An 8,396-nucleotide genomic window follows, 5' to 3' on the forward strand; every position below is an offset into this window, starting at 1 on the left:
TTAGATAGTACAGATCTAGAACATTACATTATTGGAACATTTCTATTGAACAGGCAAGTGGATTAGTATAGACAAATCAAGTATTATGAAAAAAAGTCTAATGTCCATGATGATGACTAGAGAAACAAAATATGGTCCTTACGTACAATGGACTGTTATTCAGCCATAAAAAGGAGTGATGTTTTATGACACGAGCTTCAACATGGATGAACCTTAAAAACTTTATGCTAACAAGGCCCTGTTGCATAGCACAGGGAACTATATTCAATATCTTGTAATAACCTATAATGGGAAAGAATCTGAAAAAGAATATGCACATATACATACACACACACATATATAACTGAATCACTTTGCTGTATACCTGAAACATTGTAAATCAACTATACTTCAATTAAAAAAAAAACCTTTATGCTGAATGAAAGTAACCAGACATAAAAGTACACAATAATGTGTGAGTCCATTTATGTGAAATGTCCAGAGTAGGTAGAAAGAGATTAGTAGTTGCCAGGGCCTGGGGTGGGGGAATGAGGAGTGACTACTAAGAAGGACAGGATCTCCTTTTGAGGTGGTGAAGAAGTTAGGTGGTAGTTGCACAACCTGGTGAATGTACTGAAAACCACTGAATTATTCACTGGAAATGGGTGAATTGTATATCACATGAATTATATCTCAATAGCTGTTATAAAAACCAAAATAAGGATTGATTGAACTCCTGTTCTGGTGCTCATCAGCTTTGTGACTGTGGGTAAGTGACTTAACCCCTCTGCACCTCAGTTTACTCATCTCTGAAATGAGGATAATAATAGCACTTACCTCATAGGTCAATAGGAGGTTGGTATCTGTTAATGAGTTAATAATTTAAAGTGCTTAGCACAATACTTAGCACTTGTAAATGCTATCTAAATGTTTCGTGAATAAAATATAAAGTAACACTCATGAAAACTTCTGCACAGGCCCTAGCAGTACAGCAGCCCATCATATATCTCAGCACACACTCATTGGATTCATATAACATACCCTGAATATTATTTAGGGATGTTTATGAACCGACTAACCTGTGAGATGGCATTTACAATCTCCCAAAAGTTTACCAGAGAAGCTGCTTTAGAATAACAGGCTGCTTTGGGGACCCCAGATGCAGACTGGCAGTTATTGATGGACAATGGTATGTCAGGAAGAAACCTACTAGACAATGGTGTGCACAGGGAAGTATTTATATTTCTTCCCCCACGGATTCACCTGGGTTGCTTTCTTCTCCCAATGCTTTTTACACTCATTCTCTGATTAATTAAGCCCTTCCTTTCTTTATCACTCAACTTAAATCTTTCCTTAGCTCTGAGGCCTCCAGGGCAGTCTTTCCTCTGAACTCCAACAAAGCTAGTTGGTTCTTTCATTTGGCCTGGAGAATATGCTGTCTTACACATTCTTTTCTCTCCCCCTTCAGATCCCAAGTACCTGAAGGGCAGACACTGACCTTGTGTCCCTCACAGGACAGCTTCCCCTCCATGGGAAGTGAATTGATACTTAGTGTTCAAGAATGAACAGAAAGTCCACCCCTCCCTTACTGAGTGGTGTTCCTCAGATTCTTACTGAGCTGTGTGCTTGGAGCAGAGGATCTGGAGGATGAAAGAGTAGTCATTGTCTTCAGGAAGGCCACAAACTTGAACCAAAACTTTATGTGTTAAATTCATAATATCATTAGTCTTTGGTGGGAGTTGAGAAAAATGGGATGGGGGCAGGGGCAGCAACAAAGGAGCCTTTGTTTAACCTTCTCAGTAATGTTCTTTTATACATAATTTAATTACCTGGTGGAAAAGAAAGTCTCCTGAAGGCATCAAACTGAGGCAAAGGTGGAGGAGAGAGGGCAATTCTGATAGTAGAGAGAGAGGAATTTGTAGTGTGGGGAAAACACAGGACAGGGCTTTGGAGAGAAGCAGGAAGGGAGAGACAGGAAAGTATGACCCTTCCCTTAGTCTCTCTACATCTTCAGTAGATTCTACTCTCCACCTCTGATTTAGTTTTAAAAGATTTTTTTGATGTGGACCATTTTTAAAGTCTTTATTAAATTTGTTACAATATTGCTTCTGTTTTATGTTTTGGTTTTTTTGGCCACAAAGCATGTGGGATCTTAGCTCCTTGATCAGGGATGGAACCTGCACCCCCTGCATTGGAAGGTGAAATCTTAAACACTGGACCACGGGGGAAATCCCTCTGCCTCTGATTTTTTAAAAATAAAAGTCTACAATATTATAAAGCAATTAGCCTCAAACTAATAAAAATAATTGGGAAAAAAGATAAAAAAGAAATATTTTGTAGCTTAAAAAAAAAAATAAAAGTCTTTAGGCAATTGGATTGCATGTGGGAACCAGAGAGAGCATATGTAATATAAAATGAATGTGCCCTCCCCCCACCACATGCAGAGTTCAGCCACAGCAGTTTTACATGAATAACTATTAATACCATTTCTATGTAGTTGTGGACTTCCTAGGTGGCACAGTTGGTAAAGAATCTGCCTGCCAATGCAGGAGATACAAGAGACATGAGTTCAATCCCTGGGTTAAGAAGATCCCCTGGAGTAGGAAATGGCAATCTGCTCCAATATTCTTGCCTGGAAAATCCCATGGACAGAGGAGCCTGGTGAGCTGCAGTCCATGGGGTTGCAAAGAGTTGCACATGACTGAGCACACACAATCTATGTAGGTAATGAGGGCAGGAGGAGAAGGGGATGACAGAGGATGAGATGGTTGGATGGCATCACCGACTTGATGAACATGGGTTTGGGTGAACTCCGGGAGTTGGTGATGGACAGGGGGGCCTGGCGTGCTGCGGTTCATGGGGTCACAAAGAGTCGGACACGACTGAGCAAATGAACTGAACTGAACAGACAGGAAGCAAGGTATATTGTGCCAGCCTTCCTAAGGCTCCCAATCTAGGGATAAGACAGATAGTAAACAAGCAGAAAAGTAAATACATGATTTCAAATTGTAATCACAACCAGGAAGAAGAAATATCAAGAGAAAAGAATGGGCAGATGGCTTACTTCAAATTGGCTACACAGAGATGGCCTCTCTCAGGAGGGATTACCTCAGCTGAGACCTAAACATTAAGCTGCCAACAGTGCAAAGCCTGGGGTGGGAGTTGGGAGAGTGCTCCAGGTGAGGGGATCAATGAGAGAGAGAAAGATTAAAAGGAAGAAGAAAGTGTGAGGGGAAATATTAGTAGGAGATATTACATCCACTGAAACTCAGGGTAAATGATCTGCTCAAAATTATAGCACTAGTTAGTGACAAATGAGAGGATTCTAGAGCTCTATCCTGAGAAATAAAACTGAACAGAAGGCTTCTGGGGCTTCAAAGAAGCATCTAGCAAGAGACCTAGGGAAAAAACAACAGGGATAGGGACTTAGAGCACTTTCTATGACTCTAAAATTTTATCAATATTCCAGTTGTAGTAATTTTTGTTAATCCCTTTCTGTTTCCTGAAGGGGCTGACAGCAAAATCTTTGAATGAAAATCATAAATATCAGATTAGTAAAAGTTTCCAAGGTGCTAGGCCATGGCCCCTTGTCTTTGGGGGCAGCAAAGAAAGGGAGCCTGCAGGCCTGGATTCCATATCTCAGTCAATCCTGGAAAAGCTGAATCCCAAGGCAAAGAGCAAAGGCTGACAGCTCCCAAAGGAAAGAAAAGCAAGTTGAATGCCTGGATTTGTGGAACAATCCAAAGAAGAAGGGCCAAGTGGTTGAATACATGGTGGAGAATTGAAGGGATGGAGGGGGCTCAACAGTTTATCAGAAGGTTCATAAAGAGGTTATCTTTCTGAAGGCCACATAGCAAAGCCAAGAGTGGAACCCAGGTCTGACACATTCTACAGCCTTTCTACTAAATCAGTTGAGATGATTTCCTCCACAACTCCTCTTTTATGTTGCTGGTAGGTTGTTTTTAGAATGATGATATTTAAAAGTGTGAGTGTGTGAGTAAGAAAAGTGTGAGTGTGTGTTGAAAAGAGACCTAATGAGATTGATGTGCTTCTGCTGTTTTATTAGTGTGCTTATTCTGTGTCTACCTATGACTTGGTAGAATTATTCCATAAATGCATTTCTTGCTGATGAGACAACCTAATTCCAGAGGGTTCATGGAAATCCCTAAACCTGAAGAGAGGGGCCTGAAGAATATTGAGGATCCCCTTCTTACCAGACCTTTTGGATTCTTGGGATAGCTGAGCAAGGGCAGAGAGGAAGCAGCCAGTGATGTCCATGGGCAGCCATCCTGAGCTGTAGGCTGGGCCTCCATGATTGAGGTTTTATGGGAATGTAAACATGGAAGCAAAGTCAGACAGTTGTGTCTGACTTATTACAACCCATGGACTGTAGCCCTCCAGGCTCCTCTGTCCATGGGATTCTCCAGGCAAGAATACTGGAGTGGGTTGCCATTCCTTTCTCCAGGGGATCTTCCCAACCCAGGGATGGAAACCAGGTCTCCCACACTGCAGGCAGATTGTTTACCATCTGAGTCACGAGGGGAGCCCTTAACTGGTTTCATAAAGACGCTATATGTGCTAGGAGTAGCCCTGGAGAATACCAGCCCAGTGTTGGAGGTACAAACATCACTCTACAACTCTGAGGGATAAGAACTATCACATCTCTTTGTATATCAGAGTTAATTCCATTTTCAACTCCCAATCCCATAAGTACAGAGGGAAACTCAGCCTGTTATTTTTGGGACCCCTGACTCATAGTTGTACATCAGTTCTGGAATTTTATATACACAAGCACATGGCAGTACGGCCCTCTAGTCATCAAGCCATTTGCTCACAATGGTAAATGTTGAGATATCCATTGACCCCTGTTCTGGTGGGAAAGATCCCCTGGAGAAGGAAATGGCAACCCAGTCCAGTATTCTTGCCTGGAGAATCCCATGGACAGAGGAGCCTGGCAGGCTACAATCCATGGGGTCACAAGAGTTGGACACGACTTAGTGACTAAATCATCAACACCAGGGCCCTTCAGGTCCAGCAGCACTCTGATGCTTTTGTGAAAAACTTTTGCTTCTGGTTCCAACTTCCCAGATTCCCTACCTCATGACTTCTCATTAGGGCCTTCCCCATATGCTGCCTAGAAGCCAGGCCGGGCTCTGCCACTCTGGAATTCACAGAGCTCTTTCTCGTCTTCCCTTACACTGGAGAAATCTCTTTTTTTGATCTGAGAAAAGCTTCGTTCCTTTCTGTTTCTTCTAAGATGTTTTTTCTTTACTGGCAATTTTTCCCCTCCCTCTGGGGCTCAAAGCTCTTGTGAACAAAAGTCACGAAGTGTTGTGGGAAATGTCAATTTTCTGCTCTTCTACAAACCTCCTGCTGGCCAAGAGGGCCAGAACCAGCTACCTGCTTAAGTGAAGAAAATAAAAGGAGGAATATATGGAGAGAAAAATATATACAAACATATTAATCTCTTAAAGTATTATCCAACTGTAGAGCAACAGGAACTCTCATACATCACTGGTAGAGGTTTAAATTGGTACAACCTCTCTGGTAAATAATTTTACAGTATCTATTAAAGATGAACATATACATGTCAGAAATATCATCATTAAGTATATAGCAAGTATAAATGAATGCTTATGGCCACCAAAAGACATGTATAGGAGTGGAGTATTTGTAGCAGTACTATTGTTTATTGTTTTTTTTTTTCTTTTTGAAGGGGGACAGGAGTCATTTTTTTATTGACTTGGTCGTGGGTTTTGTAGTAGAGCCCCTTTGGGTTTAAGAGCATTCTGCTGCTTCCTTTTTTCTTCCTGCAACTTCTCCTGCTGTCTGAGCTGCCATGCCTGTAATCCAGCATCCATTTCCTGTGACAGCAGTACAACTCATCTCACAAACTTTTCCCTTTGAGTTTGTCTTCAAAGCTGGCCTTTCACTGGAGGAGAAGGGTGGCCATCTGCCTAAGATCAGTCTGGGAGCTCCGTAAGGGGCTGGTAGCCAGAGGGGCTGGCAGCAAGGCCCTGCTGGAGTTGCCACTGGCTGCCCATGCGAGCCTTGGGGTTGCAGGGCAGCCTCAGGATACCCAAAGCAGTCATGCTGAGGCACAAGAGCTGAAAGTGGGCGTGGTCTCTGTGGCCAAGTGCAACGCTGCATGGGAAGCTGTGGCAGCAATATTCTTAATAAGCCACACTGAAAACAACCCCAATGTTTATCAACCATAAAATAGATGATATAACACACCATGGAATATTATACAGCAGTGAGAATAAAACAATGTGCAACATGATTGACTCTTACAAATATAATGTCGAGCTAAGGAAATTAGGCACAAGAAAATTATACAGTATGATTTTGTTTATACATAAAGTTTTTTAAATGGCAGAGACAAGCTGTGGTGTTGAGAGTTGGTCTAGTGGTCACCTACAGGAAGAAGGGAAGGGGTAGTGTTTTAGAGGAAGCACAAAAGAGGGGCTTTTGGATGCTGGTAATGTTCTGTTTCTTGACCAGGGTAAGTTCAGCTTGTGATAACATCAGTAATACATTAGGCTTAAGACAAAGAAACAATAAATATCCATCAGCAGATGAACAGATAAGGAATGTGGTACATATATACAATGGAATATTACTCAGCCATTAAAAAGAATGAAATAATGCCATTTGCAGCAACATGGATGGACCTAGAGATTGTCATACTAAGTGAAGTAAGTCAGACAGAGAAAGACAAATATCATATGATATCACTTATATGTGGAATCTAAAAAAAAAATGATACAAATGAACTTATTTACAAAATAGAAACAGAATCATAGTCATAGGAAACAAACTTCTCATTACCAAAGGGGATAGTAGGGAGGGGGAGAGATAAATCAGGAGTTTGGGATTAACATATACACATTATATATAATAAAGAGCTTCCCTGATGGCTCAACAGGTAAAGAATTCGCCTACAATGCAGGAGACATAGGAGATAAGGGTTGGATCCCTGGGTCAGGAAGATCTCCTAGGGGAGAAAATAGCAACACACTCCAGTATTCTTGCCTGAAAAATCTCATGGACAGAGGAACCTGGCAGGTTACAGTTCATAGAGTTGCAAAAAACTTATTTACAAAACAGAAACAGAGTCACAGACATAGAAAACAAATTTATGGTTACCAAAGGGGAAAGGGAGGGGGAGAGATAAATCAGGAGTTTGGGATTAACAAATACACACTACTATATGTAAAATAAGAAAAACAACAAGGACCTACTGTATAGCAGTGAAAGTGAAAGTCACTCAGTCATGTCTGACTCTTTGCGACCCCATGGACTATACAGTCCATGGAATTCTCCAGGCCAGAATACTGGAGTGGGTAGCCTTTCCCTTCTCCAGGGGATCTTCCCAACCCAGGGATCGAACCCAGGTCTCCTGCATTGCAGGCAGATTCTTTACCAGCTGAGCCACAAGGAGGGAGAAGCAAGGATCAATGAATGACTGGATGTGAACAGCATAGAGGGAGAGGAGTCAAAGACAATGCCCAGGATTTGGGCTTGGTTGTTCATTTCTGTTCAGTTGCTAAGCTGTGTCTGACTCTCTGTGACCCCATGGACTGCAACACGCCAGGCTCCCCTGTCTTTCACTATCTCCTGGAGTTTGGTCAAATTCATGTCCATTGAGTTGGTGATGCTATCTAACCATCTCATCCTCTGCTGTCTGCTTCTCCTTTTGCCTTCAATCTTTCCCAGCATCAGGGTCTTTTCCAAAGAGTCAGCTCTTCGCATCATGTGGCCAAAGTATTGGAGCTTCAGCTTCAGCAACAGTCATTCCAATGGGCTTGGACAACTAGGTAAATAATGGTGGGATTAGTTGAGATAAGGATCATTGGAAGAGGTAAGACTAAAGTGAATGAATAGGTAATGAAGTCTGATTGGCACATAATGAGCTCATAAGGTCTATGGGACATTTATGTGGAGAGGCAATGTGGCATAGGGTTTAAAAGTGAGGGTCGATTTTTGATTCTGGATATAATGTAATAAACACACACCTCTTTATCCACCACTTAACTTGACTCATGTGCAGAATACATGAGCAACTCTTTGAGAACTCAATACATATCAGCAGATAGATCAGAGAACCATAGAAATAAAAGTAACACCAAACTGGTAGAGAGTTTACCACTTTTGTTCCTCCAGCATCTCCCACCACAAACTCAACACATTCTAAAAACTGGAAGTGAGCACAGTGATGCAAAAGGAGATCCAGGAGGAAGCCGCTAGTTTTGCATGGAGGAGCAACAAAGGGAAATCCTAAACTACAGGCAGAGTGCAGGACATACACGGGTGCTTTCTCCCCTTCCTCTTTTTTCTGTTCTCTAGTGCCCCAGTCACCAGGTAGTCCCACAGTGGGGGTGAAGGCAGAGGCAAGGAGCAGCCAGAAATGGGAA

At 42.1% G+C, this 8,396-nt stretch overlaps 1 pseudogene; it reads right to left on the reverse strand.

The window, feature by feature from the left end:
* Positions 1-5,700: 5,700 nt before the first annotated feature.
* LOC110139562 (large ribosomal subunit protein mL52 pseudogene) lies at positions 5,701-5,911 on the reverse strand (annotated as a pseudogene).
* Between the last annotated feature and the right edge of the window lie 2,485 nt (positions 5,912-8,396).

This window comes from Odocoileus virginianus, unplaced genomic scaffold (assembly GCF_023699985.2).
Source record: "Odocoileus virginianus isolate 20LAN1187 ecotype Illinois unplaced genomic scaffold, Ovbor_1.2 Unplaced_Contig_22, whole genome shotgun sequence".
Classification (NCBI taxonomy): Eukaryota; Metazoa; Chordata; class Mammalia; order Artiodactyla; family Cervidae; genus Odocoileus; species Odocoileus virginianus.